Here is a 23,331-nt window from a genome sequence, read left to right as displayed (position 1 = left end):
TAATTATATATATTAAATGAGCTAATGCATGCGAGGGCTTGTAACAGTACCTGTGAAATATTCTATAAATGCTAGCTATTATTATTTGCTAGGAATAAACATAATTAAAGTGTTTTTGCTATGATTATCTTTAAATTCCCTGCCAATTCTACAGTTATATGTCTCTATACCATTCCAGTCCCTCAGCATTTCTATTCAGTAGGGAGGGGGCAGCATTACCCACATTTTACAAACAGTGAAATTGAGCCATAAGAAGCAAAATGTCCAGTAAGCGAGTGGCAGTCTGAAACCAGAGCTCAACTTTGTAGATGTGAGTACCAGGACTCTTTCCAGGAGGTCGTGAGACTATACGCTTAAAAAAGAGTATAAGACATCCCTTAGGAGCCTGTGAGAAGTGACCCCTTGATGGCTCTTCTCTGCTGCAGTTCTCCATGGATGCTCAAAGAGGTCACTTCTCTCTCCATCTCTGAAATGCTCTCAGGCTGCAGCTTCCCATATATTTCTTTCACCAGCTTTCAAAAAAGCCATATGAGGGTATTAGATGAGGTGGTGACTAGATACCTTCTGCTTGGTTGCCTATATTCCCTGCCTCTTTAAGCTGTCAAATTCTGGGTTGACCTAAGTATAGACACAGCTCACCTGGCTGCAGACTCTGACTCTTCAAAGGGTGACTTTCTGCTGAGTTAGACCTTAAAGCATTTGAGAACCCCTGCCCCCCAACTCATCTTTCAAAACATTCTCTCCCCAACCACTTTCCCCCACCCCATTCTACCCTTTACTTCTGCAATTGTGGACAAAGAATCTGCAAAAGCTTCTGTCTTCTCCCTCTTCCTCTGCTTCCCTCTGTCTTCCCGTCTGGGTTGGCCAGAAGGAAGACTCTGGCTATACAGGACCCTATCTGTGCAGAAGCAGCTCCCAAGAGTTTGTGAGTACGAGATTGCTCCCGTTTCTGAATCTGGACTGTTCAAAAGGAGTCAAGATGTTTTTCTTTTCTGTCCACTAGGGGGCTGCTTGTAGGGGGATGGAAAAAACGAAGGCTTAAAAAAAATATATCATGCTGCTGAAATTTCAGCAAGAGGGGAAAAGAGAGAGCGCGTGAGAGAGAGACAGCAAAGCAGTCCCAGGCTTCCTTGTCTCTCACGTCAGAGGCAGGAACCTACTGTGCTAAGGCTGTTGGCTCAACACGCAGAGACCAAGAAAGGCACAGACACAGAGAGCGAGAGAAGAGGGGTCCCCCCTGACCCAAGGAATTACCACCAGTGGAGTAAAGCCACCTGACTTTTTAATCTTATTTTTGTTGCCTCCTCTTTCTCCCTCCACTCTAGCCCTGTCAGCCTGGGTTTCATTTCTTTCGTGGAGCCTCCTCTCTTCCTCCCAGAAAAGGAGGAAGGGAAGAAAAGGGAGAGAGGTGGGTTCTCTAGGTGAGCGCATCAGCTGGTTCCAGCTCGCACAGACAAGAATTCTCTTCGCAGGAAGCTCCTCTCGCTCCCCTGCCGCCCACCCTCAGCCGGGTAAGTCCAGCTCACTTGCTCCTTCGATTTCCTTGCTAGCGTGATTTCAGCACCACGGAGAGCTATGAGATGCATTTTGGTTCCTGTGTGTCTCTGTGTTCCTGCAAGGAGCTTGGCACTAAGGTTACATCTATCTCTCTGCTGCCAGTCGAGCCGGGTTCTGCGTAGGGAAAAGAAAGGCACAAAACTGTGTCTACTGAATTAAAGGGGGATGTGGACTCTGGCCTTCGGGTGTGTGTGTGTGCGTGTGTGTGTGTGTGTGTGTGTGTGTGTGTGTGTGCTGTTGCATAAGATAGGTGAGGTCTGAGCTAAATTGCCAGTGGGTTTCTGCGCGTCTCCGTGTAGGGCTGCTCTTTTTCTATGTAGATAAGAGGGAGGGTTTGGGGAATTAGCCATGCACCTTCTTTAACTCTTTCCAGACAAACCACAGAGGGAAAGTGTTGCAAAGGAAGCCTGAGGGGGTTAAGAGTGGGGGTAGAGTTAAAAGTTATGCTCCTCTGTGAGAGCTTGGAAGAGGTGGCATTTTAAATGTCAGTTTCCCTAGGATCTCTGGGCTGTTGCTGTGGAGAGAGCCCACTCTGACCTTTTACTTTCTCTCCTGGTGTGAATCCATGGCAAGTGGGCAGGTGCAACAGGTGAGCATCAGGTTGGGGTGGTTTTGGGGGCTGGGATCCCCCTGTCTTCGTGGTGGTAGGCAAGTGTCAGTGTCTTGAGCTTTACAGAGGTTGGCCAGTGTGGATTATACTACACTTACAAGGAGGCAGGATGTACTCTCCACTTTTTTTTTTTTTTTTTTTTTTTGGTCATCTTTGACTATGTGTGGTTGGAAAGAGGACAAAGTCTGTTCTGTCCTGTTTTCTGCCAGTGAAAGATTGCTCAGGAGAAAGGTTTGTCTCCTTATGTCTGGGGAAGCAGAAGTGAAGGTAGACCTGTCCTGATGTAAATAGGCTTGAAGTAGTGCCATGTCCTCCAGTAATGAGAGGTTCCACAAACGGGCTCATCATTACTCTAACTTCACTGCTACTTTTTTGGGGGGAAGGTACTGGTCTGTCTCTTCCACTTCCTGTCCCTCAGAAATATGTTCAATCAAGTCCCTGCATCTGCCTTGGTTTTGCCTTGGTGACACTATCTGCCTGCATCCGCTGTCCTGCAGTCTTACCCACAGCTGCTTGGGTGGGGCCATCCAACAAGTGGTGTTGGGGAGTTCTTTCAGCCATCTATGTCTCCATGAAACCAGCATCCCAAGGGGAATTTTAAAGAGATGTGGCTCTGGTAAGAGCAAACCTTGCCTTGGACTGTCCTTTAATTATCTAACCTTTTGGTCACTTTCTTCAAGGTGAGAGAGTCAGTGGGGGGTGGTTTCACTCCTCCCAACACCCAGTGAACTCTAGGGTGGTGACTCTGTGTTTTGCTTTTAATTCAGCATTCTGGGCCCCTTCTCCAAACCAAAGAAAATACTCTCTGCCTCTGGCTGGTGAATCTTCTGGGCGAGAGACATAGTCCCAAGTAAAATGGCACCACTGCTTTTTGTTTTTTGTTTTTTGTTTTTTGTTTTTTTTTTTTACTATGCTTGCCATTGAATCCAGAAACCCCAGCATCTCCCTAGATTGGTAGGAAGTGGAAGGCAGTGAGAAAAATAGTGAAGTCAGAGGTTTTAATGGCAGGGAAAAGAGATTGAAATAGATAAAGCAAAGCATCAGAAACCAACACTGACTCATTGATATTTCAACTCTCCCAACTCCTGCCAACCTTGAAATCTTCCAGTTTGAACAAGAAAGTGGATAGATTTCTACATGACATATCTCTGAAGGTTTAAAAGAAATTCATGCCCTTGCAGTGGACCTTATCCAAAGCCACCATTTATTAATGAAGTCACCATACTTAGTGGTCATTATGTCATTAATGCCCTTAAATTCTCTCTGAAAGAAGTGCTCAGTGTCATTACTGGGCCCATTTAATAAATGGGAGACATAGGCAGTTAAAGTGCTAGGCTAGAGGGTAGCAAAAGCGGAACTAGAACTTCTGGTCTCCTAGTATTTCATCACCTGAGAAATGCAGAAATGCTCATGTGAGGGAGAGCAGGGCTGTATTGCTCTCCAGTGGACAGATTTGCAGCTGAGACCTTTTAGTGAACTCCGTGCGGAGCAGTGGCTTCTCCCTGGTGAAGAATGAGAATCAGCCAGGAGTCCCAAGGTGTTTCTGTACTTAGGTTCTCAGCCAAGAAGATGGCCAGGAGCCAGGTGAAGAGCTCCCTGGACTTACTGTAGAAAGAGAATTCCAGGCTGGTGGCCCCTAGGCTGGACTGAGGTCATGAAACTGATTGCCACACTCACGTTGACCCAGAAATCCCAGTTAAAGGGACCCTTCCAGGGCACATTGTCATGGATGTTTTGGTTTCAGATGTCTGATGATTTTCCCTCAGCCTTCTCTGGGAGCAGCTACACTGAGTCCTCTATGGCTCGCAATGTGGGGAGGTGACTAGAGAACAGGAGAGGGATGGGTTCTGAGCACCTACAGAAACTCTAAGAGAGTAGGTGACTGGACACAAGTCCACCGCACATACAAAGCCTCTGCTCCCCTGGCAGCTGCAGCCCTCACATCTGGCCAGCATTTGGGGGAGAAAGCTGCTGCATTCTCATATTCGGCCCTCATTCATGGAGCAGGGGAGACTCTGCTGGTTTGCCCCTGAGATCTGGGGGAGATAGAAGATATCAAGAAAGGTGAAGGGAAAGAAAAGGCTGGCATCCTGCCCTATTTTCCACAACTGTATGTTGCTATCTTTTACCTGGAGAGTGCCACTGATATGTATTTTTTTAGTTCAGGTATAGCTTGCATATAATAAAATGTACTGATCTTAAGTATTCATATTAGTTTTGACAATTGAATACATCCATTTAGCCACTACCCCAAACAAGATATGCAAGCTTTCTCTTGTGCTTCTTTCTGATCAATCTTTCCATCCCCCAGCCCCATCACTTTCTGACTTCTTTCACCATGACTTTCACTGCTACTTTTTGCTATGGAAATACATTGCTTAATGTGATATTTAATAGATGTGTCATGTAGATTATAGTAGAGTTTTACAAGAACATTTCAGAGGTTTGAGTCTGTTGTTACTGGGTAGGTGGCTGAGAGAGTGGGGAGAGGGGTGCATTCTTCATCCAAGTTTATAGTTGTGGTTTTAGGAAGTCAAGTGGTCATTTCCAGTGTGTGAGTGTGTGTGTGAGTGTGTGTGTGTGTGTGTGTGTGTGTGTGTGTGTGTGTGCAAGCCACAATCAAGTCCAAATAGGAACCCTGGAAGCCTCTGCAGTTCCCTCCCTCAGAGCTGACCTCACTTATTTGATGGTACAGTGCATGGAGATGATATTGAAATCTCTATTAAAAACTTGGAATTTAGCATTCAGGTGGCTGGTCATGAGTCATCCCATTTGGCACCCCCAGGGGCTGGGGGTGAGGTGAGGAAAGAGTACCTGTGTGAGCTCACTAGGGAAATGGAGAGAAATTCACTGTGATAGTGCTTACGCCATGAAATTCAGCTCCATCCACAAAGATCTTGGCTGAGAAGGTTGCTATTTTTCCTTATTTAAGAGTGGCTTTAGAACCAGAAGATACTGGGGTGACTCATGTACCCCGATACCCTCCTAGCTTCATCCAGGGATGTCCATCCTACTCCCATCCGTGGTTATAGGCCAGGATGAAGAGACTCTCGTCTATTTTTGCCATGAAGAAGCAATGAAGTTATAAGATTTTGATGACTTTGGTGGGGAAAAAATACACACACACACACACACACACACACACACACACACCCTATGTAATTAGTCTTGACACCTTGCCTGTCTAGTTTTCTCCTACTCTGTATCTGTAGAAGCTCTATGTTCAGGGAATGTTGGACAGAGATGAGGCATTTTGTGCACACTTTGAGTATGAGGTCCTCAACTAACAGATCAGAGTTTCTGGCAGATCAACCAGGAAATCAGAGTCTCCAGTGGGCCTCAAAATTTGTCTAAGTAGGTGGTAGAGCAGTTTACATGCACAGTGGGCAAATATAGACTCTGCCCTCCTTCACTGAGAGACTTAACTGAGCACCTTCTTTCCAAGGTCTGCTGCTTTCTGGGATTGCCTACCTCAGAGAATACACCTAGCTGGCTCATTTATGGAAAGGGTCCTTCCCAAGTTGGCTCTCCCAGGCAGGATCCCTCAGGGCGAAGTAAGTGTAGGTTGCTAACCCGCTGGGCCATGGCAAGTTAGAAGAGAGTCACAGTGAGGATTTCTTAACGTGTACGTAGAAGTTCGTGCAGAAATTCAGAATCCGAATGATTTCCACAAAGCCAATTCCAGTAGACGATTTGGGAGAAGTGTAAAGACGCACCTTTGCCTGGTTAACTATAGGCTGTGTTAAAAAAAGATCAGATGAGATTCCCCGCCTCAATGGAATTTCATCATAAGAGCAAGTTCAGTGGGAAGGGGAAATTGGAATAGGTTTTTAAAGCTATTTCCAACTGTATATAAGAATCACTACATCTTTACCTTGAAATATGACTTTGGACTAGACCTGTATTGATCTATTTAGAACACAGCAAGTACCCAGTATGTCAGTTGGCAAAGGGAGTTTAAAGAGCCTTACCCTCTTCTCTTTCCCTTTTTTGTTCCTTGTGATAAACTATACATGACATAAAACTTACCATTTTAGCCATTTCTGAATGTACACTTCAGTGGCATCAAGTACATTTACATTATTGCACAACCGTCACCACTGTTCATCTCCGGAATGTTTCCATCTTCCCAAACTGAAACTCTATACCCATTATACAATAACTCTTCACTCCCCTCACCCCCAGCCCCTGGCAGCCACCACTCTACTTTCTGTCCTCATTAATTGGACTACTTTTGGCACCTCCTATGAGTGGAATTATACCATATTTGTCCTTACGTAACTGGCTTATAACATTTAGCATAATGTTTTCAGTGTCCATTCATGTTGTAGCTTGTGTCAGGCTCCATTCCTTTTTAAAGCTGAATCATATTCCATTGTGTGTATGTACCGCATTTTGTTTATCCATTCAGCCATCGATGGACATTGGGTTGCTTCCTTTTATGCTTCTTTAAGTCTGGCCAGTTGCCCCTGCTTTACTCTCCAACCAAATGAGAAAGGGAGACTGTCCGGTCGTAACTCCCACGGGGGTTGAAATTCTTCCCTTATGAGGACCACGCAGATGGCTTCTTTGAGGCAAATCAAGGAGGATTAAGGGGGGGGGGGTTGGTGCACTCCCCCCTCACCCCACCCTTTTCATTTGGGTCTGGTTCCTGTACTCTGGCCCTCATTGTTAAGTGCACAACAGAAGCAGTTCAAGTAGACTGGCATCCTAAACTCTCCTCTATACCCCCTCTCGGAAGGCCCCAATCTTACCCCAGAAAGATACCGGGAGACAGTGAGAGACATATCCCTCACCCTTGGTAGACACATTTCTGGGTTCTCCAAGCTTATGCATTACAAGGTGAGACTCCAAAATGAGATGAGGAGTTCTGGGGTCAGCGACAAATGGGCCAACAGACTCATTGCAGTTTCCTGAAGGATCTTAGCTCTGATCTTCTAGGGGACCTCTGTCCTTAGAGCAGGGCACTGCCAAGCTCACCTCCACTTGCCTCTTATAATAACATCTTATGCTTTAGCTGTCGATGACTCAGTAAAAGGTTATTACCAGGACTCATGAGGAATTCATGGTTCTTCCAATTTGAATGTGTCTTTATCATACTGTATGGTATGAAAGAGACAAAGAAGGAAAAGGCTAGACCACTGGTCCCAGGACAGTATCAACCCAGAATGGCTAATGTTTGACAATGGCTTAGCAACATCTTTGGGCTAGAATTTAGTCTTTGATTTTACTTCACCTAAAAATTCGCATTTCTGGGCCCTGGCAGCTTGGATCTTTCTATTGCTTAATGACAACACCAGCCAACATTGAGTGAGTGTTTCCTATGAGCTTCAACCAAGTGCACGGCACAGAGAAAACCCTTAATAAATGTTTGCTGTTATTACTAATAATAAACACTTCAAATGCTTCGTGTCATTTAGTGGCTAAAACACTGTGACGTATACTATTATCCCCATTTTACAGATGAGGAAACTGAGGCATGGTGACTTGTTCAACTTTTTACAGCTAGGAAGTGATAGAGCTGGTTCAAAGCCTGTGCCTTAACCACTTTCTTGTGTTGCTTCTATCATTCATTTGGCAATTAATGATGTCTCCATTGTGATTCCTCTTAAGCATCTTGCATTATTGCTAATCTTTTTTTTTTTTTATATATATACAGTGTAGTTTTAATGAGTTAAGAACAGGGCTATTTCCATATGCTTCTCCACCTATTGCTAATCTTTATATGTAAAAATCTAGGTGCCTCTTCACCTAGACTACTGATTCTCTGAGGGCTAGGAGAGCCCAGCACAGGACCAGGCACATAGCAAAACTCAATAAAACCCTTTCTCACTTGCTGTTGGTTCAGCTCAACCTAAATACAGGAGTTCCCATGCTCGTTTCCCTAGAATAATTAATAATAATAATAATAATAATAAATAATTACTATTTATGGGGTGTTCACAGTGATCCAGGCACTCTACCAGGCTGTGCAATACAGTAGCTCACTTGATTCTCACAACAATGGGAAGAAATGGGGGTCACTGTGTGAAGGGCTCTGTGCCGGATGCCATACATACCTTCTCTCATCTAATCCTCACAATAACCCAGGGGGAAGGTGGGCAAGGCAAACCTCCTCCAGCCAGGGAGAAAAGGAGACCCTGGTCATTGTACAACTTGATTTCAAATAGCGGACAGAGCACGCAGATGAGGGCAACAAATCTAACTTCAGAGAGGCTAAATAGCTTGCCTGAGGACACACAGCTAGACGGTGGCAGGACTGGTTTTGAACCCAATCTTTTTGAAATGGAGCCCAAGTTCTTCCCCTGTTGTCTGCAGCTTCTAGTTTAGCCATATCCCGCCCCCCCCTCCCCGCCACACCCTCCCCCTCCACCTGGGCCACATGTTCTGCGAGAAGCAAGTCCTGAGCGTTATTACCAGGAAACTTGGCTTCAAATTCGTGCTCCACCACGTCTGACCTTGTGCTCTTGGGCCATCATTTAACCTGTCTTAATCTGAGGTTCCTCATCAAAAGCCTCTCTTCCATCCTCCCACCCTAAAAAAAGCCTATAGAAATCATCGTCTCATCTTTAAGGAGTTCTTATGAAAAGTAAATGGGACAGACGTATGGTGCCCAGGACAGCACCTGGCACACAGCATGAATGATTGAGCCACTTGCTAATTCTTGAGGTCTGGGGCCTGGGTGCAGCCTGGGGTACTTGTGTTTCAACAAGCTAACAATGATCGGGGCTGACCTGGATTTTACATTCTCCTCAAGCGCTAATGGTCTGGGCTGGCCCTTGTTTTTATCACCTTGATTTTAAGAGCACATGTTGGCCATTTTTTCTTCTGCTTTAGTACCACCAGCTTGGCAGGCTGATATTTATAAATATCTGAAAGATGCCTTTTGCCAATTAATTAATTACCTGGAAGTTGTCCTGGATTAAATTAATTTGAGCCTTAAGGAGACACTGGATTTTTGAGCCCCATTCCTCACTCTGCTGGGGACCGCGAACATTTGGATTCCTTTTCTCTTGCCTTTCCCTCCCTCCGGATTCTTCTGCCATTCTGAGTTTTATTTATGAAACATTTTCCCTTCCCTTATAATTCTGTTTTCCATAAGAAGAACATCCAACAGCCACCTCCTGGCTGGGGTAGAGTAATTGTTTGAATTTTTTGACGGTGTGCAATTTCAAAGGCTTGCGTTTATATAGATTACCTTGAATTTATCTCCGTGAGTGTATCGGGAGAGAAGCCGCTGCCTGCCACATGAAGTATCGTAAACCCCGTAGCCACCGAGCGCCTGCACCTGCGTCGACGGTCTGTTTATCTAAATGGATTTCTGTAAAACACAGACCTTAATAAATGGGGTTTTGCCAGCCTGTCCAGCCTACACTCAGGTCAGCAGTGGAGTCCGGGCCAAAAGGACAGGTGCGGAGAGGAAATGGGCCCACAGCCCCAGACCCCTCCACCTGACCAGCTGTGGCGGGGGTGGGGGGCGGTGGGTACGTGCAGATGGGGAGAGGGCGGCCCCAGAGCAGAGCGCCTGCAGGCAGAAGGGGCAGGGCCCCGAATACTAGATGAGGACCCTGCGAATGGTCATGTCGCAAAGGGCAGAGGCCATGCTGTCCATAAAGGGGTTGTCTCCTCACCGTGACCTAGCCTGTGCCACAGGGAGCTAGAACTTATAAACCTAGCCATAAAGCCTCCCGTTCAAAGCCGTATATATTTATAGAGATATAAATGAAGTTTAATGCCGGTGAAACTCACTATAACAGCAAAAGACTTCATCTGTATCTATACTTCAGGTGCAGAGCAGTTCGGGGCCCGCTGCCTCTCTCCCGCTGAGGGCAGCGCGGTGCGCGCACCCACTCGCCTCCCCCCCCCCCCCCCCCCCCCGTGTGGGCCTCCTGCGGGGCGGGAGCGGCAGGTCCTCTGGCACCCGCCAGCGAGGCCCCCAGCAACTGCGCCTTCCCTTATCTCTGAGGGCTGTGTAAAAGCAGCGAGAAAAAAAGAAGAAAAGGAAAAAGCACTGCCAAAATCAAGCGGCTTCAAACAGTCAGGAGTCTGGCTTTTAAATAAAACAATTTGAGGAAGGTTGGCTTTTCATCCGCCTCGGAAGCTGCCAGGTTTCTGCTCCTCGGAGCTCCAGGTGGGATACAGCGATGAGACTGCAAAGCCGGTGCTGCCCTGCCCCCCACCTGGCGTGTCGTTGCCCCCCCCCCCCCCCCATGCCCGCCTTGCGTGCATCGCATCACTGCCCACTCTGGGCTGGCAGAAATGTTCAGTGAAACCCTGACAAACAAGCATTTGAATCTGGCTGTGTGGCCTTGGGGAAGTCACTTGACTTCTCTGAGCCTTACTTTCCTCAAACCCATGAAATGGACAAAGGTTCTTACCTCTGAGAATTTCTGTGTGGGTTAAAGGAGATGTCATTTTCTACATGAAGGCTCCTAATGGCCCTTAGCACATCGAGGGGCTTCAGCCCATACAGTTCTCTCTTGATGGAGTGTCTATGGCAGAAAAGGTGTGTTTTGAGGGTAGACGGCAGGGGTCATGCGGCTACTTTGACATATATTCTCCCCAGGGGGCAGGGGAGGTGGCTGACACTTGGTTGTACAACAAGTGCAGTGGGAAGACGGGCAGTGACTTGAACGCTTCCCTCTTTTCATCTTGTTACCAGCTCTCCTCAGTCTTGCACAGGCCCCTGGGCCCGAGTGCCCGAGGCAGCCGCTCAGGGGCAGGTTGACTGACCGAATACATCGCCCCTGGAGTGGGGCCTGTCTGTGTTCCTATGACGAGCTTCCTGGAAAGCTCAGAGACAGACATGCTGCCCACGTGGAGTATAGCTCCCCAGGGAGTATCTTTGGGTTCCTAGGGGTGCCTTTCCACACTTGACCCTCACGAGGTCAGCAAATCATGCCAACAGCATGGGTTTCATTCCTGGGTCACCCTCCATCCAAGGGAGGGACCAAATGGAATATTCTGGAGGAGATGAAAGGGTGCCGTTGATCCGGACCCTGATATGTTCTGAGTGGGGGTGGGGAGGAGACCGATATCTGTCAATCTCTTATTAAAAATGGTCTGAGGCCGTGCAAGAGTTATTAAAATGCAGAGTAAGAGGATGCCATACGCTCCTCCCCACCCCCGCCCCCTTTTCAGTTGTGTTTTATCAGCTTAATTTCATGAGAATGAAAGGCTCAGGCAGCCATCCTTGGAGACTGGGAGGGAAAAAAAAGTCAAGTCACCAGAGAGGGCCTTGCATGGCTTCCCTGGCAGCCTCCTCCCTCTGACTCCACCGGGGTCCCCTCCCAGCCTCCTGCAGCACTTCTCTGTGGCTGGAGCCCAGGAGACAGTGAACAGTAACGGAGTGCTCTCTCTCTCTCTCTCTCTCTCTCTGGGCCCGTGGAGACCACATGTGACAGGCCAGGGATCCCACCTGACATCCCAGTTCTGCCACGGGGGGAGGGGAGAAAACCTGGGAGGAGACCCCACTCCTGCTCCTTGAAATGTTTGCCCTTTTCCTTTTAAGTTCTTAAGGTCAAATGTTGCTAACGGGATTATTTGCCCATGGCGAAAGGCTGCTAGGAAGGGAAAGAGCCTTTTCATTTCTGAACGTTTATGTCTTACCCCAGAGTTATACTCAGCAGTTGGCTTGAGCAGACTTTGCAGGTGATGAGGTAGGAATTGTGGGGAGCGGTTACCCAAGATCTGCTTCCAGGATCTCCTGGGTTCATAAATCACCAGCTGGATCCAAAAAATGCTCCCTGTCGATTTTTCAGTAGCGTAATAGTTGCTAACACCTACACGATAAAAACGACCGCAGGGCAAAGATTTTAAGTCCTTCACATGTAGGAACTTTCTAAATCTGGGCAGTCACTTTTTGAGTGAGGTACTATTATTATCCCCCTTTTACAGATGGAAAAACTAAGGCACAGAGAGATTGTTTAATTTGCCCGGAGACCTGCAATAAATGGCCGCGCCAGGATTTGAACCCAAGAGCTCTGTGCACTTAATTACCATGCTGTGCTGGGCGTCACTCAGACACCGCCCGGGTTCCCCGCTGCCAGAGACAGATGCGAAAAACTGGAGAATCCTAGTCCTCACAAGCTTGGTCTGAATCACAAAGGTTGGTTTAAAAATAAGACCAAAGCAGTCACTATTTCTCTCGGGGGCTTGGTGTTGTCACTTCGTCTACTCCCCCTCCTTTGGGGAGTCATTCTGTTTTTTCAACAAAGCCTCATCTAACTCCTTCAGGATGAGAAAAGAATCCAGCTTCAAGGCAAGTGAGTTTTCTTAAATGCATTTTCCTTCATCCGATCTCACAAGGTGGGGAAGGTGGTGTCAATTCTCATCTATCCACAAAAGCCTCATTCACTTTGTGGTTTCTCCACTTTGGGGATTATCTGGGCCACAGTTGTAACTACCCATTCACTTGTGGGCTACTTCTTTCAGCTCTGTGCTGCCACTGTACAGGATGAAACTCCTGTAATGGATTCTTGAACGATCAGTCCAGCTGGGAGGGAGTACGGCAGGCCGATGCAGCAAAGCCCGATCTGTTCCTGTCGAGCCTTCTTATTCAGCTGTGGGGATGCAGACTGAACGCCAGTGGCGGCCAGGACCACCGAGGGTTACAGGGGAGGCAGGTAGTGTTGGCCAGGGGCATAGGGCAGCTCGGTGTCGCCCAGCTAGATCTCTGCTCTGTAGTCAGAGGTGGGCATGGTGGAAGAATGTTGGCCCAAGGGGTGGGTGGGCTGTGAGGTGCTTAAGAGCCTCCCCCACACCCGAAATGTGCCGGAGCCTGTGGCAGACTGAGCCAAGAGGCAGGTTCATTCTGGAACAGAAGCACTGGGGACAGGGGAGGCCTGAGCACCCCGATGTGGGCTTGGTTAGAGGCTGGCGTTTAGGTCTCACATTGAGGCTGAGCCAGAACTTGGGGCGAGTGCACATCCCAGCTTTGGGTGAGGTGATTCAGGGCCGAGACTCTATCCCGAGCTTGGGCCAACCATCCATAGGCAGGAAGACACAGAGTGAGGGAGAAAGGGTATCAGTGGGTATCAGTTTTTTTTTAATGTTTATTCACTTGTTTATGAGAGAGAGGAGAGAGAGAGATTGCTTGCGTAGGGAGGGGCAGCTCTGTCAGCACAGAGGCGGATACGGGGCTCGATCTCACAAACTGTTGAGATCATGACCTGAGCTGAAACCAAGAGTCGGATGCTTAACTGACTGAGTCCCCCAGGCACCCCAAAAGGGTATCTGTTCTGAAGATAGTGGACCTGAGCTTAGACTCTGGCTCTGCCTAGCTCTGCCCCCTTAGAGAAGGCACTTAACTTATCCGAGCCTCTATTTCCTTGACTCTAATGTAAGGAAGATAACACCTCTTAGGAATTTTTGTGAAAATTGAATAAGGTAACATCTAGAGTATACTTTATAAGTATTCAGTAAATGTTGATTACCTCTCCCCAGTAGCAATAATTTCTTACACTGTAGTTGTGCTTCATAATTTTCATAGGACTATGATATATTAATATATTTGGTCTGCACAACCCTTTGTGAAGGTCGACACAATGACTCTTATTCATTACTCCCATTTTACAGATGGGGAAATTACTACAGAGTTTCAGTGGCTTGCCCAATATAGCACAGGTGGTAAATGACAGAATTGAGATCCTGAATCTTACACTTTGGGTTTAATCATTTTATAGCCCTCTCTGTTGTGCTGTGATTGGGCTGGTAATTGAAATCACAAAGATCGAGAAGATCCTCTGCCCAGATGCCCAGAGGAGAAAAATCATCTTCCATGAGCTCTGAGGCATCTCATGGGAACTGGACAGGGCTTGGGGTATCCCTTAAAGGCTTTGGCACCAGGTTTTCAAGTCCTTTCAGTTCTCAAATGTGTTCTGGAATAACTCCCTCGGTAGATTAATGCTTAATGCTGTGCCAGCCAAGTTTCCTGTCTGTGTACCGGATCATCTTGGCTCTCCTGCCTCCGCCAGCCAGCCATCTTGGGAACCTGAGTCACTCATGACAGCCACTGCGGGGACCAGCTCCCACCAGCAAAAGAACATAGAGCCTGTGTCCACCAGGCAAGTAGCCTTGAATGTTACCTCCACAGAGAAGCCCGCACTAATAATTGTATCTAAAATAGCCCTCCTTGACACCAAAAGCAAAGGCAACAAAAGCAAAAACAAACAAGTGGGATTACAAAAAACTGAAAAGCTTTGCAGAGCAAAGGAAACCATCAATGACATGAAGTGGCAATCTATGGAATAGGATCAAATTATCGCAAACCATACATTCAGTACGGGGTTAATATCCGAAATACTCAGGGAACTCCTACAGCGCAATAGCAGAAAAAGAAATAACCCAATTAAAAATGGGCCAAGGACCTAAACAGACATTTTTCTCAGGAAGACATACAGATGGCTAACACGTACATAAAAGATGCTCAACATCACTCATCATCAGGGAAATGCAAATCGAAACTACAAGGAGATATCACCTCACACCTGTTATAATGGCTATCATCAGAAAGATAAGAGGCAGCGAGTGCTGGTGAGGAGTGGAGAAAAGGGAGCCCTGTGCACTGTTGGTGGGAGTGTAACTTGGTGCAGCCATTATGGAAAACAGTATGGAGGTTCCTTATGGAATTAAAAATAGAATTACCATATGAGCCAGCAATTCTACTTCTAGGTATATATCCAGAGGAAATGAAATCGGTATCTCAAAGAGATATCCACGTGATCATGTTCACAGCAGCATTATTTACAATACCCAAGGTATGGAAACAACCTAGGCATCTGTTGATAGATGAAAGGATAAAGAAAAAATACACACACACACACACACACACACACACACACACACACACACAGAGAGGAATATTATTCAGCCTTAAAGAAGAAAAAAATCCTGTCATTTATGACAACATGGATGAACCTGGAGGATATTATGCTAAGTGAAATAAGCCAGACAGGGAAAGACAAATAGTGCATAGTATCACTTATTTATGAAATCTAAAAACAAAACAAAACAAAACAAAAAAAACAACCCCAACTCAAAAAACGTTGAACTCATAGAAACAGGGAGTAGCAAAGCGGTTGCCAATGGCTGGGAGGTAGGGAAACTAGGGAGAGGTTAAAAAATAAAGAAAATAGCTCTCCTTGTCACTCTCCCATTTTGTTTCTATTTATCATGCTTATCACCAGCCAGCATAATACTTGATTATTTTCTTGCTTTTTGTCTCCTTCCAATAGAATGCATACTCTGTGAGAATAAGAACTTTGTCTTATTCACAGTTGGGTTCCAAGCCTGGAACACTGTGTTTACTAAGTTGGTTAAATGAATGAATGAATGAATGAATGGGTTTTCATCCAGTATTCTCTGTTTCTGCAAGCCATTCCTAAAGACCCACTCTGAGATAGGCATTTCCTTAATGGCTGGAATTGAAAGAGATGTGGCTCCCTGTCTCTGAGAACATCTCAATCTGGTCAGGGTGGAGGGGAAGTCACAAAGACAGGTAACTACCTCAGAACATAGTGTCTTGTTAGTGATTATGAGGGTGAGGGGATGGGGCAGAGGCATTGCTTGGGGTACCCCATTAACCAGAGAACGAACAGCATATGCTAAGGCTGAGGTCAGAGAAAGGGCATGTCGGGAGGTAACTGAGAGGTGGGATGTAGCTGGAACACAGGATCACTGGATCGTTGTGCTGGCGCAGTGGGAGATGCTACTGAAGAAGGAGATTGGGATTTGGGGCTCCTCTCAGGATATCCATGGGGAGAACGGCCGGCTGCGTAGGTGCTCTAGGTCTGACCTTTTAAGCCACGTTGGAGGATGCAAGCTTGTTGCTTCTTTCATCAGATATCTAAAGGCACAGCCTAACCAAATTTTATTTGCCATTGTGACGTTCTTTTCTAATAACCATATCCCTTCCTACAAGCTCTCCAGGGCAGAGAGCGATGGTGGGGACTTGGGGGTGGGTGGGTGGATGGGGCTGCTAGACCCCTCATCACTGACAGAATTGGGGGATGCCGTGCTGCTCTCATTTTAGAAACATGAGGCCAGACTCTCAGCCGTCCATGCTGCTTTCTGCACTTCCTCCCGTAGAAATGACACCATTCCGCTAATACAGAGGCTGAAGGCGAGATTGTTGAGTGAGAATGAGGACTAGAGAATGAAAGAAAGAAAAGTCCTGAGACCAGAAACCTTGAATGCTCATTCTGTTTCCTTTAGCTGTGGCTTGTTTAAGAAAGTTGTCTGTTCTGTTTCGTCAACTCCTTCTCTTCTGGAAAGAGGATGTGGCTGGAAGGCTCCCATTCCGGGGCTCCAGTCCGGGAAAGGGCTTCCTTATTGATTTGTGTGTCAGCAATTCAAATGGGGTTATTTATACTGTGGCTGAGCACCTGATAAAAATGTAAGTTATTATTTAAAAAATCCAGAAGGGAGGAAAAACTCATCAAGGAATAACCTCATATGGGACGTGAAACAACAGCCACACACAGTTCAAGGTCCTTAGGAAGGGGGCTGGGAGACTAGGGCTGTGAGGATTGCCAAGATGTATGTCAGGGCCCTTGCCTTTCTCCTTTTAAATGCCTCTCGCTCCTGTCCGAACACCCTTCCCGGGCTCTGCAGCTCTGACTTTAGACACTGCCTTCAACACTCATTAGCTGTGGGGCTTGGGCAAATGACAGAGATTTCTCTCTAAGCCCTCCTATTGCGTAAATAGGAGGAGGCAATGGCAACTCAAATACCACATAGGCAAAACTCTTGGAGCAGAGCTGAGCGCATAGTAGGTACTCCACAGACACTTGTATCCAAACCCCCTTCTCCCTTTGTAGAGCTCCTATTCAAATTCTTTCTTAAAAGCCATGCCCTACAGCCTATTAAAATCTGATTGCAACCAGCTGCTGTCTTACTTGAAAGGCTCTGAGCCACTAAATCACACCTATGCATAAATGATTGATAATGAATTAATAGGTTAGGTGGTGGCACTTATGGAAAGCAGAAGGAAAGGAATTAAGGAAGCTTTAATAGCAGAATGTCAGAAGCCAGCTACATGCCTCTGTAGGGATATTTTGGGCGATGGGGCTCCTGCAGTGCCCGTTCAATCATGCCGTTAGGAAGCTACCTCTCTGGTCATTTGTAAGGATAGGCGATACACAAGTCAGGAGAGCAGGGAGTGGCTCTCTCTAACTTTGATGACGGCGTCAGATGCCCACCCACTTACACAACCGTGTCCTTGCCCTCGACAGTGCCGTTACCTGCACTTTCTCCGCAGTCCTGCTCTCAAGCTTCCGGACTCTGGCCACTCATCTCTTTCTTTTGCTCTCATGCTCCAGACACAGCAATTACAGAATTGCATTGACGTCTCCAAGCCCCTGGCCCTGCCTCTTTTTTTCACTATCCATTGCCTCATGTTACCAGGCTTAGATGTGGTCCTGTGTCTTTGTCCTTAGTCTCTTGCAAAAACGTTTCTGGACTTTGTGTCCCGACAAAACTCCAAACTGGTTAAACTCACCTACTGGTCATGCTTACATGTTGGAGAAAAATAGTTGTGTGGACTGTTGTTGCTTCACAGTTGTGATGGTAGATCTCAAGGGAATATGGAAAACAGTCTGGCAGTTCCACGACTCTTTCCTAGTGTGCTTACTTTCCACTGTCCCAAATGACAAGTTTACATCGCCTTTCTCCAAAGACTGCCTACTCCCTTTTTAGTTTCTTCCAGATGATGACCTTACTGGTGTTTTGCAGCCAGGAACTCCCTCTCCTTCTTGCCACTGACCACACCTTTTGCTGTCACTGTGGCCATCCTCTCGGTCTCCCCTCCTCATTCCTGGGTGCAATGCCCCTGCTCTGTGCAAAGGCCGGCCCCCTCTGTGTTCTGGACCTCATCGCCTCATGCTTCCTGAAGACTTTGTCCCTGCTGTTACCGCTGCCTCTTTCTTGAATCTCCAATTTCTCCCTCACTACTTCATTTTCCAGTGAGCATGTAAATGTGCTCTGTTATCTCCGACCTTAAAAAACATGAAGCTCCTCCTGATTCTACTCTCCTTCCGGTTTCTGCTCTATTATTCAGCTCTCATTGACAGCAAAACTTACCGAAAGCCTTGCTGCTCTCAATTCTCACCTCTATTCTCTCTTCACCCAGTCAGGCTTCCACCCCCACAACTCCTGAGAGATGGAAGGCACAGTGACCTTATGTTGTCAGAGCTCATCATCATGTCTGTTACTTTGTACTTGACCTCTCAGCATCATTAGGCAATTATTCCTTTCCTTAAGCCATGATCTTCCCTTGGCTTTAGGGACTTGCACTTCTTAGGTTTTCCCTCTGTTTCAAAGGGCCTTTGCTGGCTTCTCTTTCTGTACTCAATCTCTGAATGTAGAGAGCTGTAGCGTTCAGCCATGGGCCTCTATTCTCTGGCCCCGCTTTCACCTCAGGTGTAACTCATTGGTATGAGTTATACCACTTGTACACCAATGGCTAACCAAATCTATGCCTTTAGCTCTGACATTTTTCTGGAACCCAGCTTAGAGAACCCAGAAGTCTACGTGGTATCTCTACTTTGATACTTTATAAAGCCCTCTATCTTAATATGTGCAAAGAGAATTCTTGATTCATTGATGTCTCTTCTGGTGTCTCTGTTCTCAGCCAAAGGTACTATACCTAGCTACTAGCTCGAGTGACAAAACTCTTAAGTCATCATTCATTGCCCTGTGTCCTCACTCACCACTCCATATTCAATCCATCAGCAAGTGCTGTTGACTCTATCTCTAAGGAATTTTTCAAATCCTTCCTTTACTACAAATGCTCTCACTTGGACCACTGCAAAACCCCCAGCTGGTATTCCTGTGTCCACTCTTCTCCTGGAGCCAATCTGTACCCAAAACTAAAGTGACCTATTGAAAATTTAAATCAGATGGTTTTTCTCCCTGTCTTAAAATCCTCCGTTGATCTCCTTCGCACTTAAAATAAAATTAAAATGTTTTACCGTGATCAACAAAATCTTAGTTATCTTTTTGATCTCCATTTTATATCTCCCTTTACTATTTACTCTGTGCCACTCATACTGATTAATCAAAAATGCCAGACTCATCACCTCGGGACTTTTGTGATATCTGTTACCTAGAATTTAGAGAAATCTTAGAAAGCATCTAATTCAACTTTCTTATTTTATCAACAAAAAGACTGAGGCCAGAGTAAAGAAGACTCATAGCAAATTGGTGGTAAAGCCAGGACCAGCCAGATTTCTCTCCATTAGGATGTGCTGGGTCATCGCTGCCCTCTGAATGCTTCATCACTGTCTCATCTTGTGAGTTGTAGAGACCTTCACCTCAGTAAAAACATAGATTTGGTTTAGTCTCTGTTGTGATTTTAACCAGGTGCACGTGGCTAACTCTAAATACTGTTGTGAAAATTGTACTCATTGGAAGCTACTATGCAGAGCTTTGGGATTTTTACCGAAAATCTCATAGATCCAAAATTTCTGGGCAATATATGACTCCCTGGAAAAAAAATTCACCATATCTTGACCCCATATGGACTGGTTAGTAGACAATAGGGTCAAGATATCTTTAGAGTTCCTTTGTCATTCTTTAAGCAGGTCCCTTATCATGACCTGGTCCCTTCCTCTAGAGTTATCTTTGATTTGTGTGGGGGAAAGGATCTTCATTTCAATGTAGTGTAGATCTGTGGCCTCTTCATGCCCTTATTTTTGCTTGGCTGTCACTTCTTACATGCCACATTGGGGCCCATTCAAGCCGATTTCCTCAGGCCTGCCTTCCTCCACCTCTCTGTTGATTTGCCTACAATCAAGGGTTATTTGTGTATCAGATTTACTTCACTGAAAAACAGCTATTGCTTTGAAGGATTTCACATCGCGCTATCATCTAAATTATTTTGGAAAAATAAGAATATTTAAAAAATGGCCAGGCTTTGTTATAATTTCACATTTTCCTCTGTGCTTTAAAAGCTCATATTATCCTGTTTGAGTAAAGATTAGTTGGCTGGCATTGGTTTGGCCATTTATTCCTGGGTAATTTTTGAAGATTGGTGTTTTAGCATGCCTGATAGCACTAGTAACTTTTTATATGTTTTCTTTCATCATATTTACTATCATTTAAATAACCCATTTTCTGCTTCATTTCCTTGGCCATTCTATGACAGAAGTGCTGGGATCCTCAGGGTGGCTTCTAAACACTCTAAGCTTTTTGTCCTCATTGCATTTTTTATGTACTTGGCACCTCAGATGCTTTCTTCCCTCATTCCACTTCCATGTCCATGATGCATCTGGAATGCAGAAACAAACGCATCGAAGAGTGCTCAGGTAAGAGGCATCAATGTTCTGGGAACTGTCCTTGCTTCTGAATATCACGCAGTGACAAAGACCCCTGAGCTCATGAAACATGCATTCTAGGGGAGACATGCAGCAAAGCCGTTGCCAAGTTTTGTTGACGGCCTGGCTCATCTTCATCTGCAAATCTCAATTCAGATACTCCTTCCTCCCGGCAGCCATTTCTGGGTCCCCAGAGCAGGCCAGGTGTTCTTGTGGAAACTTGTAAGTTTCTCTTTATCATTTAGAGTTTTCAAGTTGTAAAATGTAACATATACACAGAAGTATACATAAAACCTAAACATAAAATTTAATCAGTAACAATTATTCAAGTTCCCTGTAACCACCCTCCAGGTGGAGCAATAGAACATCACTAAAACTACAAGGACACCCTGTGTGTCTCTTCCTGATCATAAACCCTTCCCTCCACCAGAGATAACTGCTTCAACTGCTTCCTTGACTTTATGGTCACAATTTCCTTATTTTTAGCAGGTTTAGAATTTATCAGCTTAGGAATATATATATATATATATATATATATATATATATATATAAAGTATATATATAGATGTATAAAGTATATATATATATATGTATGTATATATGTATATATGTATACATGTATGTATACATATATGTATACATGTATATATATATGTATATACTTTATACATCTAATACATTTTTATCAAATGTGACCAAAATATTAAAAATAAAATATTAATTTTTTATAAACATCAAATTTATCAGTTGAGAAATAGATGTATATTATATGTATAAAATATACATATTTTTACACATGTACACATACACACGTATATATATATGTACACACATAGGCTTAATTAGTGTCCAGTTTCCCAGTAGTGTGGGATAGTAGGGTAAGCTCCAAAAGATCAGGGATAGAATTTATTTTGTTCCTGTTGTGTTCCAAGGGTCCTGCCAGTCCCTCGTGCATAGGAAGCCCTCAGTACATATTTAGACGCTAAGTGAATGGAGATGACACCCTGATAGACTCTAGATAAGAGCTGAGATATTTTGAGGGTCCTTATGGGGATTACTCTTCAGAAGAGGGGTTACAAATTGGGGTAAGGCATCCACTGTGTATGAGGAACACAGTCAAAAAAGCACCCACCACTTTCCTCCCAGAAACTTGAAACAGATAAGAAAGGTGATTGAGCAAACTCAATGGGGAAATAATTATGTCTATTTGTGCATCTATTTATTTATGTAACTATCAATTTGTTCATCTACCTATCCAACCATGCGATAGTATACAAAAACATACCTCTTAAAATACACGAGAAGAGCAGAATAGGAAAAATGATCACTGGTTCATAAGCAGGCTGAAGTACTGGCCTCCACTCATGACCTACAGGAATAAACCCTGCCCCTGTCAGCATCCCAGACCAGAAGATGTTGAGAAAATAAACTGTGTCTCAGGGATTTGATTCATGAGGGAGAAAAAATAAAACGTGGCAGGATCATGGAAACACATGAATTATTCACAGTTCAAACCAGGTAAAGGGAAAGAGGAGGAGGGAATGACCAGGAAACACACATTGAGAAAATGAAGCTCTCCACGGCCAGGGAGAGGCCCGGGAGGCTGGGAGCGAGAGCAGCCCAGCACGAGGACTGAAACCAGAAGTGACAGGGGAGGAGAATCAACCCGTCCCTTGGCAGGTGAGCCAAGATCATGTGGTGGGAGCGAGGCTGGCTCTATGGTTCTGGGGCCAGTGAATAAAAGGAGTGTCCCTACCTCTGGAAGCCAGGTTCATATGGTGGGTGCAGCAGGTCAGTGCTCATAATTGAGTTTAAAGATAAATCTTGATGCCACGTCCACTGTTATTCTGTGATTACAAAAGAGGGGAAAGGCACATCCGACTGGAGTGGCAGCTGGTGGGTCTGAGAGTGGGGCTGGAGAGGGATAGAGAGGTCTGCCCTCAGATGGCGTGTGTAGGAGGAGCGTGGGGAGCTAAGGAGGAAAGACGAGGCTTGTTCCTCAGTGTAGAAGACAGATTCGGGCTGGCGCTGAGGTGGGATGCAGCTGTTGTAAGAGACCTGGAGGGGAAGGGGCACCTGGGTGGCTCAGTCGGTTAAGCCTCCGACTTCGGCTCAGGTCACGATCTTGCAGTTCGTGAGTCCAAGCCCCGCATCAGGCTCTGTGCTGACAGCTCAGAGCCTGGAGCTTCGGATTCTGTGTCTCCCTCTCTCTCTACCCCTCCCCCACTCAGACTCTGTCTCTGTCTCTCTCTTTCTCAAAAATAAAGATTAAAAAAAAAACCAAAAAAAAAAAAAAAAAGAGACCTGGAGGGGAAGGCGAAGCTGGACGCTGGAGCCAGTGAATGCAAGAGCAGAATGGACAGCAGCCAAGGTATCTTTAGGAGCAGCACTACAGTCAAGTTCCTTCAAGTGAGAGTCAGAAGAGAGGCAGCCAGGTGGCACGTGGGCACATCCATCTGGTGTAAAGTCTCTGGCGGGGGGGGGGGGGGGGGGGGTGGGCGGGAAACACAGCCAGGGTGTGTCTGGCTACGAGCTGCTACGATCACAGCTCGGTGTGTCCACGAGTGTTTATTGAGCACTCACTACGTGCCAATCTGCCCTCAAGCAGCTTACATTCTAACTCAAGGAGAGAGGAAATAAAGAGAGAGTCAAATAAGATTATTTTACATACTGAAAAGTGCCATGAAAACAAGGAAATAGGACAGTGTGTTAGAGTCTAACTGGTATGTTGGGAGATGCGGGGGGCTGCTTTAGCCAGGGTGGTCAGGAAAGGCCTCCCTGCTGAGGTGACATTTGAGTCGAGCCCTGGGAGATGAGGTGGAGTCTGCCTTGTTGCACGTCCGGGATGCA

At 45.8% G+C, this 23,331-nt stretch overlaps 1 protein-coding gene across 1 annotated transcript in view; it reads left to right on the top strand.

Annotated features, from left to right (window-relative positions):
* The first annotated feature begins 1,066 nt into the window (after window positions 1-1,066).
* TNR (tenascin R) overlaps window positions 1,067-23,331 on the top strand; it is a 409,307-nt gene continuing 387,042 nt past the window's right edge. The window contains exon 1 of the mRNA XM_011290913.4: window positions 1,067-1,511. The gene's annotated coding sequence lies outside the window, so the exon portion shown is untranslated. The remainder of the gene's footprint in view (window positions 1,512-23,331) is intronic.

The sequence above is a fragment of the Felis catus genome, chromosome F1 (genome assembly GCF_018350175.1).
Source record: "Felis catus isolate Fca126 chromosome F1, F.catus_Fca126_mat1.0, whole genome shotgun sequence".
Lineage (NCBI taxonomy): Eukaryota > Metazoa > Chordata > Mammalia > Carnivora > Felidae > Felis > Felis catus.
This window is presented reverse-complemented; position numbering and strand designations above follow the sequence as displayed.